This window comes from Aquila chrysaetos, chromosome 5, assembly GCF_900496995.4.
Source record: "Aquila chrysaetos chrysaetos chromosome 5, bAquChr1.4, whole genome shotgun sequence".
In the NCBI taxonomy this organism is placed as follows: Eukaryota; Metazoa; Chordata; class Aves; order Accipitriformes; family Accipitridae; genus Aquila; species Aquila chrysaetos.
Window position 1 is genome coordinate 55,863,556 of NC_044008.1, and position 21,317 is coordinate 55,884,872.

Consider the following 21,317-nt stretch of genomic DNA (forward strand, 5'->3'; position numbering starts at 1 on the left):
CACACTATTTCTAAGTAAAAGTCTATTTTTCAGGCACTTAAAATATTCCATTCAGCTCTGCAGCAGCATCTACTTGTGAAGGGACAGAGGCACCCCATTCCCTCGGACAGGTGAGGACCAAAATAAATAAGACAAGCAGCATGTGCAACTGTGAAATCAATTTAGAATTTAATTGCTGAAAACCATCTGACAATAAACTATAACAGTGCATGAAATGGTCCTGTAATGGAAGTAGTAGCTATTCCTGGAGTCATTTAGAATTAGTTGTGGATAAAGCACAAGATTACAGTAGGAGACCAGACTAGATACTGGCCCTAGCAAATAGACAGATGACTTCTTTGCACCTTTAATTGCTATCATTCAAGGCCAGCAGCATATTCTCTCATGAGGATGCCAAACAATCCACGTGATCCAAATGCTTTTTGGTACAAGCTGATCTGAGTTGCCTGTAGGGCTATCACAACAGGCTTTCTGGCACAGAGTGACAGAATAGGAATGCCTGGGCAAATTCAGGCTTTCTGAAGAATGGTGGCTTTATCCTGGTTTGGGGAAAGGGGATGAAGACAGGGATTATTGCTATTTTTCCTAGAGGGCTCATTTCATAACTGTAAACAAATATATTCTCAGCTACGCAACCCCCATTGTGAATTATATGTATTTAGAGAGAAATCTAGACAGAAGCAGGAAATAAAACCAGAAGTATCTCTAGTAAGAACAATTGAAAACTTGCTGGGCTGTGGCTCCAGCAGGTACAGTTTAGCATGGGTTTGGAAAAGTGTCTGCAGTGTGCAATAAATCAAGTTTCACAGCAATAGTAGGGCAATACATCTTTACTGGGTAGAGCTAGGACACATCGCAGGAATCTGGCTCTGCCACTGGACAAGCAAATGACCTTGAGTGACTCACTTTACTTCCCCATCCCTTAGTTTCCCCATCGGTAAATGAACAGCAACAACTACCTTCATTAAGTGCTTTCAAAACATTTTATAAAAGCAAGATACTGCTGTTATCACTATGCAGATGGCTATGAGTCGTAATCAACTACCAGATGATAGTGACAGTCTTAAGGATTCCTCTTAAGCCCATTCATAGCATACTGTTAAATATCAAACCGTGTTTTAATTTCTATATTTGAGGATGTCACCTCCTATCTCTCATCATTTCTCAAGTAGTGGTTAATTTAAAGGACTGAAAAAATGTCGTTTTTCTCATTCAAACAAGCAAAGCAAAAAAAAAAAAAGCCCACAACTGATAGAGATTAGAGCAGTGGGAAGAACATGACAGTGATATCAGAACAGAGGAAATAACATGTTAATGACATTCAATATTCTCCCTGTGTCAAGTCATCAGCATTTTTATTGCCACTTTTCCTCTGAATACAGTATCAGAATTTATTGAGACAATCTGTCTCCATCACCTGTGATATAATATATTTTATTCAATAAGATATGGAATAATATTTATCTTTCAACTCCAATGACTAGTTTTAAGGGCAATAACAGCTTTTTACACAACAGTTACAAGTGTAGAGTTTGTAAGTTTTAATGCCAGACCTAAGGGCTACAAAGACTTTCCCACCAGGCAGAGAACAGTGAAACCAGTTTTCTGATTGTTTGCCCTTTGCTACGTTTCTCATTCATAAAATAGCTGATGCCAAAAGACAAAAATGGTCCAAATGCAGCTTTTATGATATAGTTGTTAATGGAAACTGAGGCTAAAAGAAGCTGGTCCTTGTCATAAATTGAGAAACTCAGCAGCAGAGCCTGTATTTGATCTCCAAGGGGGAAGAGGACAGCCAAGAAAAACCTCTCACATTATTACAAAAGGAAAACAAGCAGAAGAGAAGCTGGAAGAGTGAAATGAAGAAGGCTGAGGGTTTATCATCTCTGGCATGGATTGCATGTCTGCAGTTTAACAGAACCAAGCCAACTTTTCGACTGGCCAGTCTGGGTAGCAATAACAGCACAGCTTTACAAATGTAGATGCCATATCCTTGCTTCTGCAAATTTATGGGGGTTTTGTACTCCCTGAGAAGCTGCATTTTGCAGCTATGGAGTACAGGGCTGTTCCCCCTGATTTTGGGATGATACCGTGGAAGGGAAGCCTGGCTGCCTCTGCCAGACCGCCACACTACCTTCCCTCAGGGCTTTCTATAACAGCAGTTCAGCTACTCTGTTTTGATCCTTGGTCAGCTTAAGGTCCCTACACAACCACACTGACATTCACAGTATGCCTTAAATAGCTGTAGTTCACTCCACAGCCAATCTTAAGCAGCCCATAAGAATAAGAGACAGAGATGAGATTGGCTTCAAAACAACTCTCTCCATGTACCTGAGATATTGCCGATCTAGGGCACGTAGCCTTAAAAAGCAGAAGAGGAGGGGGAAGAACCAGAAATGGCTAGTTGCTCTCTTTTTTTTTTTTTTTTTTTTTTTTTTTTTTGTAGGGAAAGAGCAAGCAGTAATGCAAGAAAGAAGATGGAAACCAACTTTGAAATATAGCCACAGCTGCTCCTGTTCTTGCTCTCCTCCCTTCCCTCAATCACTCTACAAGAAAAGGCTGTGTACTTCAAATCATTTCCTGCCTGCAGCATCCTGATAAAGGCAGGCTTCCTGCCATTTGCCTAGCGAGCTGGCACTCTGGCCTGCGCTTGTTCCCCTTGACATGTCCTAAGGCCTTCAAACAACCTGCTCTGCAGATCCCTTAGCTAGCTGTGATCAGAGACACAAGATGCCATCAAGGCCAAGAAGTAGCTATGCTTGTACCTACAACAGCATTCTAGGCAGCAACACCACCCCTAAAACCAGTTAAACCCTTCCCAGCCCTACTTTCCTGCCCTCTTTTTCAAGCAGGTCCAGCTTGGCTGACTGGCTCCAAGCTGCCTTCAGCAGGACGCTCGCTCTGCCTGGGCAGCCCTGGCTCGCTCTTCTTGAACGGTGCTCCTGCTGCCTACTGAAAAGAAAAATCACTTGGCCAAAAGCGAGGCCCGTCACTTTCTCCCAAGCCAGAGCTCTCTCATTCCCTTTGCGCATCTCCTAGCTCATCAGGGACAGACCGACACATGGAGCAACAGCCCCAGCAGCATCTTGTAAAGTTGAGGTTCTAGTCAGCTGGTGCTGGAGGAGTGAGGAAAACATCAGCGGATAGCAGGGAATAACCTAAGAGTGTCAGGGTAGGAAAGCAGTCAGGTTTTTATAGCCCAAATATAGTCTGTGACTCCACGTACGCTGCCAAGAAAAGTTGGGAGACTTTAGGAGTTGTGTACGCACCTGTGGAAACTTAGAAATGCTGATCTGTGTTCTGCTAATAATACTCAAAAAACCTCATCTCCCCATGTTTGAATAAGGGATTCATTTGCAGTTCAGTGGCTGTGGTGGAAATTTGACCAGCCACAGGCTTGCCATGGTACCCCTCCATCTGTGCTCCTTGCATCACCCACCACCCTTGTACTAAAGCAACAGGTAGGAGCAGGCTACATCTGCTTGGCAACAGGCAAATGTCATTTTCAAGCACATCATGTTAAGCCTTTGTCCTTTTAGTCACATCCATCTAAACCTACTGCCAGTTTATTCCCTTTAACTACTCCCTTATTAAACAGCCAATGGCAAATATAAACCTTGTTTTTGAAGTTGCCTTTCACGGGCTGATGGAAACGACACCGGCACAGTCGTCATCAGTGCCTGCTCCCCAGCCGAGCTCACCCCTGCTTCCCACAGATCACAGATTTTTGACATTTTCAGCATTGCAGTGCCTGTATCCTGCCATCTGCTCCCACCTAGGTGTCCAGAAGTGAGGACCCGGTGGAGGGGCAAACGTGGAAGCATGCGCCCCTACCTGCTTGGGGCTCTGTGCACCTGGGTGCCGCCTCCTACATCCACAGACACCACCAAGGAGATGGGGGCTGATGCTGTCAGAGGACCTCTCCAGCACCCTCTAAGGTGTGTTGCCTCTCCCTCTGCTTTGCTCTCTCCCACACATACACACACGCCTCCTCCCTCCCCAGCAGTGTGGCTCCTTGCCAGCATATTGCACTGCCTCTGGGTATCTCACACTCCCTTGCTTGGCTGACTCTTTACTCACCTGGCCCCATCAGATCTTTCCGATTTCATTCCTGCCTTCCCTTTAGGCACAAAACTTGTCGTTATTACATTTTCCACTCCCTGCTGGGCTGTTGCTTTGCCTTCCTAATAATTCAGGATACTTTCAAGTAGTTTGGGGTGTTTAATTTGAATCTTTCTTCTTCCTCAGTTCAGAGCGAGTAAGCATGTATGCAGAGGAAAAGAAGCTGCTACTTCCTTCTCTGCACGTTGACAATCTTGTACGTGTGTATGCGTGTCATATGCATGTTCTACCTAGTGATTGATATAGGTAGTCTATATGCATACATACACATGGTCTGATCACTGTGAAGTTCTGGCCACCCCCTTCTTCTGTGGCAGTGAGACATGTTGACCTCCCATTGCTTCCTATTCTCTTGACACCAGGGTGTCTAGTTTTATCCAAATGAGCAGTTGAATGAAGTTCTTGGCACAATTTTTTTTACTTCAGAAAGGAAGACAAAGAGGTCTTTCGTGACTAACTTGCAGAAGGCGCTTCCCTTACCGCTGCTCCCTCCCTCAGACACCTTAGATGGCAGGCAGCCTGGTCAAATCAAACAGTGAAATCTTGGGGGGTAGAAAGAAAAATTCTGCTACAATTATTTGGCACCCAATCCTCATTTACTGTGCACACATTATCACAGTCCCGGCTCATATAAGAAATCTGGCAGTGCGGGCTGGATTTGGCCCATCATATTTATTCCAACAGAAGTACCTACAGAGTTTTATAGGGCTTCAAATATTGCAGAAGCATTAAAAGTAAAGCAAACAGGTGGCCTTTTATTAAAAACAAACAAACAAACAAACAAACAAAAAAAAAAACCCACAACACAACTGAAGCTTTATAGGCACATAATATCAGAGGATGTACATAGGAAATATAAAACATGCATGGGGAGGAGGCAAGCAAACACTCATCAAATTTTCATTTACAACATAAGCTCCCAGTCTCATGCCTGATACATGAAGTTGGACCGTTATTTCCCAATGGGGTCCTGAGAAGGGCTTGTTCTGTCCCAAGTTTCCCATCCTTCTGGGCACAGCAGGAGGCCCTGAATCTGGTTTTGGATATCACTGGTTTTGGATATGGTCTGCTGTCTTCCCCCTGCATCACTGCAATGGTGGCAGTGCTGTACCCTCATCTTTTTAATTTTATTAAAATTAATTAATTAATCCTTTAATAAGGAATTGAGGATCTTCAATAGCAAGACAGCTTTATTGGTTGATACTGCTAAGCCCAGGCTAATTTGGCTTCAGAATAGAGTTTAGAAGGTGCCTGTTCTTCTATCATTTGCGGAATTTTGTGCAAGCCTCTTTCCTCCTCTTGTAAGCCTTTTATATACCTAAGAGAAATGGAACATAAGTCCCGCAAAACAGAAGACTGGATTTTGATCACTACTGAAAACCAGTTGACTTCATGGGAGTAATTTTATCATCATAAAAACATACACAATAGTGTAGTGTGACCTCCCCCCAAAAAATTTTCCTGACGACAAACTGAAGAAACACTGAATATTTTGCTGAAAATAGGCATTGTCCTGCACCCCAAGAAACCTTTTGACCACATTCAAACATCCAAATTCTACCCCTGTATGTATGCCTAATGTTTCTTACTGGATGATTTTAGGTTCTTCAGAATAAAATAGTTGAGATATATAACTTGCAGGGCCTTGGATGAAGTTTGAGCCATCTGAAGCTGTACCCTGGTGATGATTTCTGGTGGGCTTCAAGTTGGCCAGCTACACAGCCATCCAGCCTAAGCAAGTTGTTTGGGCTCCTTCTGTAGACCACAGACAAAATTTGGCCCTTTGAAAGGACAATTCCTCTCTATAAATTACAAGTAGCTGCATTTCTTCAGTGGCAACAGTCAATCTGGTTCTGAGGTCACTGGAGAAGTGGAGGTAACTGCATCCTAAGACAGGTGTGATTAATTGTCCTGTCAAAGGGCTTTCTCTTCTCCATGGTCTACAGAGGCAGCCCCCAAAACTACTGATGACTGAACTAGAAGACTAACTTAGATCAGGATAAAATTCAAAGGTAAAACCCACCTCTGTGGCTTTGAGTCTCCAGTGAGATCCAGCTCACATCTCCACTCTCAAGGTGCTGTGAGGCCAGGGATGTTGCCTCATCTATATCAGGGCATTTCAAAGTGCTATTAAAACTTCATGAACCTGGGTGCCAGGTAAGAAAAGCCTGAACAACATATCCACGGGTGAGCTTGGAGCAAACCTGTCTTTCCTGTGTGCACCATAAACAGCAGTGGTGCCATCACGTGTGGACACTAAAATTCTCCTGCTGCCTAGTTTCCTGTTCTCTTTCTCTTTGAAGTAGGCCTCATAACACCTTTCAGGTAGACCCATGGCAGGCAGTGGTGGAGATGGGTGAGGTTACAGACCCCTGCCAGTGCCAATTGGCATAAGGACACCAGGAACATTTTAAATTTGCTAATCCCTTTTCAAAAGATGCAAATTGCTAAGTCAGTTCTAATGCCAACTTGGCTGCTCCTCTTCAACCAAAGAATTTAATACAGCAGAGGTCCCCTGAGAAGGAAAAATAGATTAAACCCCCCCTAAAACTTTGGTAGTTGGTTTTACATACTGTGAGCCTCGGGCTGCTACTTGAATTTCACTTCAAACGTTTACTGCAAAGTATCAGCTGATTTTTTCTATCCGCCTGGTTACTCTTTAAAGGAGAAAATTTCATTAACAAACCATGGATATAAAATATGAAATCAGAGATCAGCTACTGCAGAGGAGAAGCCAAACATCACTAAAAAGGATTAGTTTCTTTCACTGTCTAGAAATTTCTCGTGGAAGACCTTGGCTGCCCTTTTGATATTAAAACTTCCTAACAAGTATTACACAGGAGTTTTAAATTAGAACTTGCTGTCATTGGGACAGTTATAAACTCTTAAATATGTCCCTTTGCAAGTTGAGCTACTGCAAAATGCATGTATGCATGGTGGAAATCACTGGGAAATGGGTGTGTATTTGTGGAAGATTGCCAGTCGGACCCATTAATTACGGCAGGAGTTCTGCCAGCTGATTTATAAAATGAGCACCCAAGTTACTCCAATTAATTCCCATAATTCCACTCTGCATAGTGAACAACTAGTCAAAGTAAAATAAAGTTTGCTCCCAAGTGTGACCTAGGAAAACCAATTTTCTTCCCTACCGTGAATTCTGTAGAGTTCCTCTGGTTTGTGCTGGGGGAGAGGATCATTGCTTCCCAGGTTGCTTTCTAATTAATAATTATATATAGTGCAGTTGGGCAAGGTTACAGGCCCCCTCCAGTGCCAGTTGGCACAGAAGCACCAGGAACATTTGAAATTTATTAATCCTTTTCTTTTTTTTTTCCCCCAAAAGATGCAAATCGCTTTAAAAAAAAAAAAATCAGAGACGAGAGAGCAGTACTGTGAGTTTTAGGCACAATCACGAGCTGGGGGCAGAGGCACCTGCCTGCTACTAAGAAATATTGTCATTTCCATTTCCATGGCTTTCTTTTGCCCTTTACCTTCTGATATTGGCCACATTCCCAGCCATCACCTGAAAGCCTAAACAGTGTTCCAGGAAGCTGTAATGTGCTTGTGTATAAGGGACTTTTGGCTCCCTTGAACGTCTGTATCAGGTCTAGGAATATATGAACTGTGACTAGCATGCCAATCACTAGAGGTAACTGGAAACTCTATTTTCCATGGAAATTTAAAATTTGTATGTGAAAAGTCAAATCATTTTGGTGTTTGAGCATTCTGTTTCAACAGGAGATCAAGGTTTTCTGCAGAGCGAACATTTTATTTCAAAGGGGGAGAGGAGGAAGAGTATATTGTTAGCTCAGAAACAGTTTCAGGCTTTCAAGAGAAATTCCAAGAAGGCTTCTAATAACACTTCAGTGGTATCTGGCATAATTGAAAACTCCACTGGAGTCAATCAAGTTAAGCCAGTGTAAAAATGGTGCAAGTGAAAAGAAGCCAGTCACATTAAAATGGAACAAATTTATAAAACCGCACTTCCTTTTCACCTGTTGTAGAGGGTCTTTTTCCCCCTTCCTGGGGAGTCAATCTATTCTTCATTCTATTTCAATTCCATTTTCTAGTTCTTAAGGCCATGAGCAACGCGGCCCTCTCTGGCTTTCAATGCTTTATAAGAACGAGTAAAAAAGTACTGACACAATGTTTTCCTTGAAAACATTTTTGTTCTAAACATACAGCTTCTGGTTTGGACTTTAAGGTATTTGCTTTGAATGTATGAGAGTGGAGCCAAACAGAACCTGACTCTACAACCTGTTACCCAATAAACTATGTGAATTTTCCAGAACAACTTATTACGTCTGTTGCTTATCATCATATAGATCATCATTTTTTGTGCTCAGGATGTCATAATCTCCCAAACCCACAAACAATATAAAGTTTACTCAGGTCAATTGCAAATCTTCCCTGCCTCCTAAATTTTTTCTTTGTTTGTTTTATTCCGTTTCTGACAACAATAATCTCTTTTAATTGCCGGTTTTGCCAGTCTCACAATGGACCTTGCCTTCTGTTATCTGACCAGTAGAGCTCATAATTAGTGCTTAATTATAGTTTATAGAGCCACTTAGGTCTGATAGGAAAAATCTGCTTTGTTACAGTCAATGAGGTATTTACAGCTATGTCCAGGATTGGGATAGGTTTATTAAACACTTGGGTAAGCAATAATAAACTAACATTGATTGAGCAACTCGATAGCTTTCTTTTATGCACTGGTTTAAAAAAAAAAAAAAAAAATTAAAAATCCAGACAGAATTAAAAATAACTTGGCATGGTAAAGGAATGTCTCCGCTAAGAACGCATGGCTGCCAGTGGGGTCTAGCACGTTGGATGTAACTCAATCTCAGCTCCAGAAAAGAGCACTTTGCAAAATATGTGGCAGCATCATTGCTATTATCTGAAAAGGAGGAGGGAGAAAGAATTCACTAAGGTCCTTCAGTCTGTTCAGAGCTAAATAAAGAATGATACTGCTGAGCATGGGTGTGTTTCTAGGGGAAGCTGCCAGAACTAATGAAAAAGCACGCAGTTGATTTTCTTCTTAATTTTGCTTCCCTGCTTTCCAAGTCTTTCAGGGGAAATCGGAGATTTTCCTGAAATCATGACAATTTTGAGTTTTACATAGCGAATTCTGATACAAACACATTTTATCTGACTGCAGGTGCCCTCACACCTATCAGCTAACTGAGACAATATTGTTCTAGGCTTGGTTCCAGTAGGTCTGCCAGGCCACACAGACTGAAATGGGGAAAAGTGAAATAAAATAACAATTTTTGAGAAATGGAGGCGGGAAAGGATTGTGCAACATCATTCCTTACTAGTTTTCACGGTAGGCAGTAGCCTGTCTAACCACATCATTCACCCCTCTATATTACAAAAAGATTAACAAGAGGTGTCTTTTAAAAGGAACAATGATTTTTTCATCACGTGTGATTTTCAGCGGGGAAATTATTTTAAAGATCTGCATAAGAATTCACTATATTCTTCGGGGGGGTCAGGGGAACAGGGCAAAACTGTTTGTTGAGTGGGTTACATTTATCAAACCCAAATCACTGATTATTTCAGTCATATTAGCTGCTCTCCTGATATAGGTATTTTCCCCAGTTCTTTCCTTTTCTCCTGAAAATGTGATGCACTTTTCAAGATATGATGTGATTCCCCGTTTTTCAGGGGTACATGAGGTATTTTTAGCCTTTCTTGGGGGAAGAGAGAGAAAAAGAAAAGGGGAAGAAGTCTGCCAAAATGAAGTCACCAAAGAAGGTTTTTCTAAAGTGACAGCAGCATCCTTCCTTGTTTAGCTCTGCACAGATGGAAGGCCACTGAAATGTGCAGCTTCAACCTATAGTTGGTTTATTCCTCTTGTAAGTTTTATTTCTTGATCAGGGAGGGTGGTTTCATCATACTTGAAATAAATAGTTAAACAGGTGATTTATTCATTACACGAGGTGGAACAGTGATTATATTTGACCTTTTTTTATACACCTGGTTGTGGTTATTTAAACAGACTCGGATTAGAACAGGATTGGACATCTCTGAAAGTTGCATTTGCCCTGCTGCTATTGAGTTTTCTTCTGTCTCTTCCCAACTGATGAAGTCATATTGTTATCAGCAGTATATATAACACTGTAACATGGTATCACCATATCTTGGGGAAATGGAATTTGCACAGGATGCCTGTGCTGAGCTCATAGATGAATTTCTATTGTCCATTATCGTTTATATCTAATATGAACCGTTCTACACAGCTCATCTCTAATCCCCATGCTTGTTAAGGAGCTTAAAGAGTAAAATCAGTTGATTTCAGGGCCTTTTGGAGTTCAAGGTCAAAGTGATTATTTCCTTTTTTTTTTTTTTTTTTTTAAAAGGAACGGACTCATCACAGTTTCCAAAGTTCAGTTCTTTCCTGGTTTCCTAATTAGAAACCGTACCAAGAGCATATCTGGAGGCTTTTATACATGAGATCAACCCCTTGCCCTGGGACCAATTATGGAAAAATAGCTTTACACATTTCACCGTTTGAATACCCGATGATCATACATGCTGTCGTGTTCTACAGTGAAGCTACGATAAAAATCATACCATTAGCAATTTTGGTCTGTACCATTATTGTAGTTTAAAATGAACATATTCACTCCAAAGCATAAGCCCATCAAGAACCACTCACACAAATACAAAGTTATGACATACACTTGCATGCATGAAGTTACATGCATTGGAGACTTACAGGAAAAAAAAATTGTAAATTAAAGTCAATATCAGATTTTCCTCTCTCAAACACCTCGCGCTTTCCCTTAGCAAAATGCAGTTTTTTTGGAAAACCCAAAAAGCAAACAACAAAAAAAATAATTCTCAGTTCTCAAGTAAAACCAGATATTTCCACAGAAAGTATATGTTTTCCATTATTTGTTTGTTTGTTTAGTTAAAACTTGATCATCCTTAGGCATATATAAACATATATTTACACAAATTCCAAATTCACTCACACTGCTAGAATAAAAGCATGGTGACACAAATAACAACTTGAATTACTGCTTTACAGTCTTTATAGCCCTGACACACATATTTGTAGATATCATATATGTAGGTATAGATATACATATGTAGACAGGTGCAAAAGCAAGTGGGCAATAAGCATGTGAACCCGTTATCAGAGCGTGTCCCTATGTGTAAATTTAAAGCCTCCTCTAAGCAGTGATTTTCTTTCAAATTTAAGTGGTATCTGAATGAGTTAAAAAAAGGGTCAGAGATTAGAAGGGATTGTTTAGGATTCAGGAGAGCACCTTACAGTCCCCTTTTTGAGAGCTAATAAAACATATAATGCATGAACATCCCTAAAATGCTCTTATTGCTCCCTCTGCCCATCAGCGTTTTGGTCCCCAAGTTGCTGCTAGTGCTGCTGATCTGAGCCCTGGCCATTGACCTCCTATTAACCTCTGTAGCAACCCACAGATATTTAAATGAAAGGCACACCTTGGACCGATGCCTAATCTGGTGAGAGACACAATCATCTTTGCTGGGCTTGAGCCCATGGCCGAAGCAGAGAGTACAGGAGAAACCCAGGGAACCCTTTACTAAAAGGATTCTTCCATGGTATGAGCACTGGAGACCTTTGCAAGGACCTGCTCTATTTAGAAGCGTATTAGGAATTCAAATCAGGCAGTATCACCATTTATCAGACATTTAACTTTTAAGAAAGCGCTGCCTAAGCATGACTTCATAAGCGGCTCCATGCTCTTGAAATGCTGCTGAAAGCCTAATGGAGACAGCTCTGTTACTTTCACCAGCCTTGTTCAGGGCTTTACCACAGGACAAAACACTTGACTTGTATTTTTTTTTTTTTTTCCTTCTTAAAGTCCATAATGAAGACCAAATACCACTTCTTCCATTAATTAGCATGGCTAGAGAGTCACAGGCCCTCTTTGATCCTTTGAACTGGTGCTCATACTCAGAGCCTACTGCATCTAAGCCTCTAAGCCATTCGCAGTATCTATCCTCCTCCTCCTCTGCTGTGCACAGCTTACAGAAAAGGGTTGATACTAGGTCAATAGGGTCAGGATCTCCTGTAATCCTGCAGGAGAGCTCATGATAGAGCTTGAGCATATCAAGCCAAAAAAAATGTTTAGATTACCTCTCACACAGATCTCTTTCTGAACTGATTTACCCCCAGGTTTCACAGTTACTCCTAGGACAGGACATCCTAAAGGAATATCAAAAGTAATAGACTCCATAGCCATATTATTTCCTTGGGATATTACCAAAAGAAATCCAACCTTGTAAAAGGACTTAAGTGGCACATTAAGTGGTCCAGGCCCTCTTCAGTGGCAAAGGTTTCGCAAGATTAAAAAAAACCAAACAAAACCAACATCCAAGTTGTTCTATGAGCAGCAGAACTAATGATGCCCAGTTTCTTCAAGCATGTCCTGCACATTGCCTAATCACTGGGACACAATACTCTGTGCTGCCTCCCTCTCATTGCCATCGCTTCAGAGACCCTTCTCACATCGCCTGCCTATTCAGCTCAGTAAAGGGCCGAATGCACTACGGCTGGTTCCGATTGACCTGGAAACAGTCCGATCTGTACGACTGTGCTGCCTGAGTTGTCTTTTCTTCCAACGGGAAAACTCTCCGCTCCACCAGCTGCCAGTATTCCAAAAGCACTTAGTATCATAATGCTAATAAATACCTCTGCTCCTCTGCCAAATTTTGCTCAAACTAACCAGCAAGTTCAAAACTTACAGGGGAGAGACTGGCAGATGGATGGACAGAGTCAACTATATGTTACTAAATATTAACAGGTTCTTCCCCAATGCCATTTTAGCTTAATTACTCATATCAGCACCTTCTCAACTAAACAGATGAGTTGCATCATGGCCAAAAGATCATGAAATAGGACCCTTGTTGAGCCAATAAGGGGAAGTGGGTAAAGGAGTTCATGACCTTCAATTTGAATCAATCCTTACCAGCTTTTTTAATTCAAACAACCATTAAAAGTAATTCCAAACAGATTCTATCTGCCATAATAGTGACTAGCATGCCCAGGAGATGGTATTTAAAGTACCCAGTCACTAAATTTCATAGTGCTTTATAAATCAGCATCAACACTGTGAATTACTTCTGAAAGCAAACTTGGCCTCTTGCAAATTCTGGGACCAATTCTGAAAACATAGAAATGTTTCTGCCTGCTTACCTCAGCCCAGCAGCAAGGTTAATCTAAGTGCCTGGAAATACTGACTTTTATAAACCTCCTTGAAAAGTAATTCAGTAAAATTTACAAAGGGGAAGAGGAAATGGCTATCAAACTACTTTCATTTCTTCTTGGAATAAGGGGTGCCTGTCCTTGCCAGTCCCTCGATGCTGGGGCAGTAGAAAAATATCTATTCTCACCATGCCAGGAGCAAACAGTAGGAGACAGGAATGTGAAAGGCACTGTGAAGGCGGCAATGGGGAGAAGAGGTGATGGATAAAGGCAAGAGTCCAGCCAAACAAAGCGATGAACATTCATCCGGCTCACATCAAAAAAGTCATGTAAGGCTTGTAACATATTGACAAATCCCTCACCAAACCAAAATGCAAGTTGCAACTTGAAAAGCTAAAGCATGCAGGCACTTGCAAAATAGACCCTACAGCACTAATTCCAGCCCTACTAGGCCAACTAGGATACTAGTCCTTTGCACGAGGCACAGACAGTTTATTTCTGAGAAATCATCTCCCAGAGAAAAAATGCAGAGTTTTTTCCCAGCTCTATTAAGGAAACATGCCAGTTTCAGGCTTCCAACAGGGAAAGGGAATAATAAAAAAAAAAGAGTTTATAAATTATGAAAAGCAAGTTGACAGTGTGTCCTTATAAATATGAAGATTACCTACGCTACCCTCATGAATCTGAAAAGTCACAGTTTAAAAAAAATGGTAAAAACTACAGATTCAGCAAACTGAAAAATAATGGGCAGGTTTTGCTGACCAGGGAATAGTCTGCAATTTAGTTCTTTTCTTGTTTAACATTTACTGTATATTTCACCATCCAGAAATATTATTATGTTTACAGGAAAAGCCCCATTTTCCACAGAAAGGTCCCACTATTGACAATATGAATATCACAGTGAAATACAGTCTGATACCTTGGAATATCCTCTGAATCTATTTAAAGTCCCCCAGGAAAATCTCTTTTTCTAAAAACAAAGGTATTTGTTATATCAGCCAGTACATATTGACACATAGATATATATGAGTGTGTGAGCCTGTATGAAAAAGTCACACATAGTTTCTTGCTTACAGGGTTACTGTTTCTAATACCTCACCAAATCACAGTGTTAGGAAAGTTTATGAATAAAGTAATGGACTGATCGGTTTAAGAAAGACATAAACATGCAAATAAAAGTGTGTCCTTTCTCTGATCCGATGCCTATATACGTAGTACATTTTACACGATAAACTATGCTGATCTCAACTGAAGAATCTAGGCACTGCTGTTACTAACAGTTAATTTTGGTCTAAGCCATAGCAAGTGCTCACTTTGTGTTGATAGGCACTGAAGTCACTGGAGCCTAAGGTGTCCCATCTAATAAATGGTTTGAGTGTAAAAGTGTGCCTTAGTCGCAGACTGAAATGAAAGTTTCAGGTCAGGAAAATTTTCACAAATTTAAAATGGATAAAATGCTCCATTACCAGAAGTCAGTTTGAAACTTCAATGTCAGTTAATTTTGGCAACTTCTGGAACAAAAAGACTATGTGTATTTTGATTAGGAGCACAAACAACATTTAAATGGGTCACTTAATACTTTCAAAACTTCTTCCCTTGCAATATTCAGGGTCTGAGAATTAAAGTAAAGCTGGCCTTTTTTAGCAAGAAAGGAAGGAGAGTCAGACTTCCCTGACAATTTCCCTGTTACATCTGCTGAACGCAGCTTTGGTTTTCTTGGGAATTATTTTTTGAAACACACCAAGTTTTCTCTATTAGTGCTGTATAAATATCATCTCCAGTGCAGACCCTGGAGGGAGTTCAGGAGTATGACTTAATCAGAATAACTAACATGTATTCAGAAGTTTGGTTTGGAAAGTAGCTGAGAATACCGAATAGATTCAGCCAGCCCTTCTTTGATTAAATAGCTTCATACTTTACAAGGAAGACAAGTTCTCTTCACCATAAAACTAATCTTTTCAATCTGAAAAGGTGCCCACCAGATCTGCGTTCATCTTCAAAGTCCTATTGAATTTTGGAAGCATGGAAATAAAGAAATGTTGTAAGAAAAAAAAAAAGGAGTAATAATTTTGAGTTATTGAGCAAGGTTAAAATTTACATTTTCAATTTGGGAGATGAAAAATTTTCTCTTCGAATGATTTTCTGCTAGAAAAAAAAAAAATCACTTTTCCTTAAATAGACCTTTTCTATAGAAAAAAAAACCTGCTTTGTTCCCCAAAGTTTGATTTTCTGTCAGAAAAGCTGAAATGATACTTCCTGTAAGCCAACATTGAAAGTTTTTGTCCAGTTTAGATTAAAGCTTGTGAATTAATCCCGCTATGCAAAGCTGGAGCTATAACTGCCTTGTATGGATAAACAAGGTTAAATGCACAAAAGAATACTATAAAACAGCTGCATCCTAAGGAAATAACCCAGCTGGAATCAATCCTGAAGAATTGCACGTTCCCCTCCCAACACTTGGTAGAAGCCTGTAAGATACCTGCAGGAGACCCAAAGGAGACCGTACCTACCAATGAACGGGGGAAAAAAAAAGGCAAAAAGCTGCCTCCAAGAGAGGCAGGAGATGCTTTGGGGCACAGATTTCAGCTTTACGGCCTGAACCTTACCTAGAGGTGAACAACCTCGTCCACTGTGTCTGGTAGGTCCTGACAAATTTGCAGGGTTTAAGAGCCCCTCAGCACCAATGTGCAGCAGTATAATTTCATCTGAGCCTTTTCCTTAAGCTCTGCTTCCCCCCCCCAGATTTACCCCCTGAGGGAGTTTTTGGTCTGTCATGTGCAGTTTCACATGCAGTGATCAACTACAGATATCAGGACTGGATAATTCAAGGCTGATTCACAGCCCAGTTCAGTCTGAACAACTAGAGAATGGGCATCGAGAAGTTGTGAATCATAGTGGTCACAGCATCTCATTATCACTTTGCAGGTCATTTGGTTTTGTTCTGTTATGAAACACCCAAAACAAAGTTTTGAAAGGTTGGGGGTTTGGGGTTGTTTGTTTTTTTTTTTTCACTTAAAAAAAAAAAAAAGAGTTTTTCTTTGTCTCCTAAAAATGCCATCTTAGGATTATAGAGAATGGAATGCTTCCTGCAGAATGCCATGAAATTAATTATAAAAATTATAAAAATAAGGGATGCAATACTCAGTCCAAGACCTCATCTGACTCTGGATATACGAAGTGTGGAGATGTTCTCTTATGCAGCACAAGATCCTGGATGGAAGGAACAGAGGACCACAGGAAGGGTCACTGCCTCCCCTCCCAGCTGCCCAGCTCCCCAGCAGAAGCCCTCGGGTTGCCTTGGGACAGCAAAGGTTTTGCAGAAAATACAATTTTCTTACTCTGCTGCTAAATCACACAGCGACTCTGGAGATGCCCGGTGCAACCACCCTGGCGAAAGGAGTTAGCCCACTATTGTGGTACCAAGCCCAGCAACCTGTGACTGAATTAAAGAGATGGAAAAAACACTGCCCCAGAGGGACGTGACCCACCAGCTTTTCGATTAGTCATGAAACTTCCCAGTGCAGTGGCCTTGTGAGCAGTTTAAGCAGGGTACAAACAGAGGCACAGCACAATGAATGATCCTATTGTGAACCGCAATTGGAGTTTGTCATTTTATCTCTAGAGCTGTCTTGTGTTTTCCCCTTTTCTCATTTACGTACTGAACATAGGATTTTCCACAGCATACATTTCCCCTCTAGTTAGCACCTCCACTTCTCTAGCCCAGCTTTTACAAAAAAAAAAAAAAAGCATACGGACATACTCCTTCCTTCCTGGAAGAATTTGGCGTCACTTCTCCCCCTGAAATGTCTTCGGTTACAGCCAGCTTTCGCCCCAGCCTCCACGAGTGGGTGCAGTAGCCAAACCAGGGATGCTCATGCCATCGCACCGCAGCAGCTCTCTGCCTGCCCTCCTCCCCAAGCCCAGCACCGCCAGGCTGCTGGATGGTCTCACAGCACCCCACGGCAATTTGGGACCTCGCTCCTAGTTTAGCAACTCTCCGAATCCTGGCTGTATCAAAGCCTCTTCTTGCACTGTGGGAATCCAGCACAAATCCCAGGGGATCAGCAAAAGGCTTTTAAAAGCAACTTGATCGGCAAGTTCAGTTTTGCCTGCATTTGTTACACGGTGTGGAAGGTGGCATGTTTAACGTGGCATGACAGACCGCAGCCGGGGCTGCCCCGTCGGGCTGTCCTCGGGTGACAGATGCCTGGGGTGGGGACAAAGGGGGTAATTTGCGGGAAAACTCCTGCCCTTCCACCAAAACCTACCCAGACCTTGTTCCTTAACTTCCAGCTACTCAATAGGCTTTGGCTATGGGCAGGGGGAAAGGAGGAGGAAGTCAGGCTCCCAAAATTGATTTCATTCCAGGTAATACTTCTTACACAACAATCTGTTCCTTTCAGAAGGACACAGATTAGGGAAGTATTTGGGCAAGGGGCAGTAGAGGGCACTCCAGGCCAGATCAGGTTAAGTTTTGGTCACTTTATCTCTTCTTGTTGACGTAAATGCTCGAGGCCATGGCCTGGGGTTTTCCTGCAGAAATGTGTTTACAAGCAGGTCAAGGACTTGCAGACAGATAACCATTAGCAAAACAACTTTTCTATTGACAAAAGAGCACAGAGTAGTGCGTTGGCAGATGAATTCTCTTGTTTCATTAAAAAAAAAAAAAAAGAAAAGAAAAAAGAAAGAAAGAAAAAAAAGAGAAGTTAAATCGAAGCGCTGCACCCCATCTGATTCTCACAACTGGGTTTTCTAGCTAGGATTTAAGATCACGACTTGCTCCCCGTCCACTTGCAAAATGACACTGAGGACTTATGCCAAAGTACTGTATTCAGCGATAAATCGAGCTGAGATTTACTACTGGTCAGCAAGTGTGTGAGGCTTGTTAACGGATTTGTTAACTCCAATTCTGCTTCAAAATGAAAAATGTCTGTGGGTGTCCAGCCCGAGGAAAGGCTCAGCCTGGGAAGCTCACCTGGTTTCAGGTTTCCTTGCGAACCTCCCCACAGCCGGCAGCCCTGCTCCCATCCCTTCCCTACCCCCCCTCCAGTCCCTAGCAGGTTCATCGAAAGGTTTTGTAAAAGTTCAGGAACCATTCGAGCAAACCCCGGCCAATTTATGGGTTTTGTGTACAGAGCATGTGAGAGCTGCAGCTGCGGCTCAAGGGAACCCGAACGGATCAGGCCGAGTTTTGCCCTGGTGTTCGGTGTCTGCTCAAAATCCCCAGCCTCGGAGCTTAAAGTCGATCAATGCCAATATTTCTGTAAAAATGTAACCAACCAAAATTCCTATAGCCATCTGTCTAGCCAAAAGCACTGTTCTGTATGCACACAAAGAGACTGATTTTAAACGGCCATGAATACAGCAGACAAAAAATTTAACAAAAAATAGTCGAAAAAAAATGCCACTCAAGAACCATGTTTATTTGCTACCTGTCAGTCAGGGTTAGGATATAACCAGTGGGGGAAGTGGCTTCTCGGAAAGCCTTGTTCAGTCTTACTGGAGGAATTTGTGGTCTATTCTGTATACAGTTTGTGGTATCTGAGTCACGACCCGACTCCAAGACATGCTGGATTTTAAATGACAAATGCTGTCTTTCTGACAGAGGCCTCGCATTAGTCAGAAACCAAATGTGTGTGCACTTGGGAGAGCTGGGACATTTGATGCCCAAACAATAAAGCAAGCAAAACAAAATGAGCTAAGCCAACTGGAATCAGCAGAAGAGGGTTCATGTAATTCATCTGGCTGTACAAGTGAGTTAAAACTCAGCCCGTGGTATGAGCAACTTATATATGAGCCAGAGAGAAAGGCTGGTGTGTGCCTCTGGGTGCACAACCATGTCTGTGGCTTTACACATGATGCAGGAAAAGTGAAATTATTTTCGAGGATACGCTGGAAACTGAGGGGAAAGTACAGATGGGTTATATCTGAGCTCTCATTAAAATAGTGACTCTCAGTTTGTTTTCTTTGAGTTTCTTTTTGTTCTTCCCTCCCCATCCCTCTCTCCCTCACGCACACAACCAACCTTTGCATCGGCAAAGGGTCAGGAGGCCCTTGCAAACTTCTGCCTGTGGAAGCTGGGCAATGCAGCATGTGCAGGCTCAGCATTGAAATACCACTCAAAACCCCTGCCTTCACCCCAGCCCTCCCTTTTAAAGAGACAGCCACTGTGAAAGAAGCTATTTTTTCAAGGAAGAGCTGCCTTGTCTTTATTAGTCAAGACACTAAGTGTCAATCCAGTGCAGTAGCATTCCTGCTTCTCTGGCACCACTTCCTTCCAGCCCCATTAATACTATTAAATACTCAATAACTTTTTCTTTCGCCTTTGTTTAAATCATATTATTCTATGAAGTATAGCTATTAAAAATGCCTGTAAACTCTTCCGATTAAAATGACATTTTAAAAGGCTTGATTTGAACATGGCTATGTCACTTAAAGTGGAAAAGTTTCTGTGAGTTCCCTTCCAAGCTGTTAAAGATTAGCTTGATGTAGATAAGACTATTCCCCAAACTCATTATCTGTCTTCAAAATGCACCTTAAGGACTACTTAATAAAGTCAAGGTTACGTGAAGAGTATTTCAGTGAAAACCAGTGAATGACTATTAATAAATCTGCATTACAGATTGGTTATTTTGTCTCTGTCTTTCATCTGAGCAGCAGATGATCCTTCTGTTTTTTTTTTTTTTTTTGTTTGTTTGTTTTTTTAACAATAAGCACGTGTTGCCTCTTTGTACAGGTCACCAATGAATCAGAGGCAGCAGCAGTAGTAGAGAGCATTTCAGCATGTTTACAAATAATGTGATCTATGCAATGTAAAATATTTTGCAGAAAAGGGTCACATATCTTTGGCCAGTGCAAATTAAATTATGATTCCTGACTGGGCCAAGCTTACATTTAAAAAGAAAATCATCATGCTACTCTTTGCATAACTGCATTTTTATTCCTCCTGAAATCATGTTTCCTATTTATTTCAATGCTATGGGTATGAAATGTTAATCCCCTGAGCTCCAGTGCCAGATAGCAGCACGCCCATCCGAAAGGGAAGCACTACAACTTTTTGAAATAGGAAAATTGTTTGGCGGGATTTATTCTCAAGACCTTCTCATCCGTTTTCCATAGCACTGCAGAGCTGGTGTTTTAAGGGTTAGACTAGTGTTGTAGGTTCCTGCGGTACCCAGTGCTAAGGACTGTCACAAAGCTTCATTGTCACCTGTTTCTGACAGAGCAGATTGGGAAGTTTCTGACGTCTAAGAACTGGAGTCTTATCCTGCAGTTGGTCTCACAGATCCACCCACACAGCAAGGGGCCCTATTCTGCCCCAGGTTCACATGAGGAGCTCCATCCCTACTCCTCTCCATGGAGAGGAACAAGCTGCTCCAGGACACACTCACATGTCTCCCTATGGATGTCAAGGGGAGTAATATGGGACTACAGGAGAGAGGGAGGAGAACCTAGCACAGCCAAGCTTGCTGGAAATTTGGAGTGGAAATCTCAGGATGAATTCAGTCTATCTTTTAGATTTCTCAGTATATCTAAGGTTTAAATACTTACTTTCTTTTTTTAAACTATTTCTAGTTTCAGCTGAAAGCAGTCAACACAGAAGCTCACAGCTGTGTGTGTATGCATCAAAAGGAACAACACAGATTTTTGCTGGAAATTGTTGATTCACTCTACATGGAACAGCTCCAAAATACAGTCACTTACCTGTCATTCAACCATTTCAGAGGCATTTGCATAACACAGATATTTCCATATTGGCCATGCTCTACCTTGTGCAGTAAAGATTAGCCTGACTCAAGGCCAGCAAAAAAAAAAAATACAAATCTGTGTACATAATCACTAGCTGGCCCTTACCTTTATGTTCAAGTACTTCCATGAACTCTACAATTGTTAACTCTGGAGCATGTATTTTTGAGATGGGACTATATTTTTGCCATATATTTATCTCATGTATTAGGCCCCTGAAAAACTTTTGGATACACCCACAGGGATTACTGCATACAAC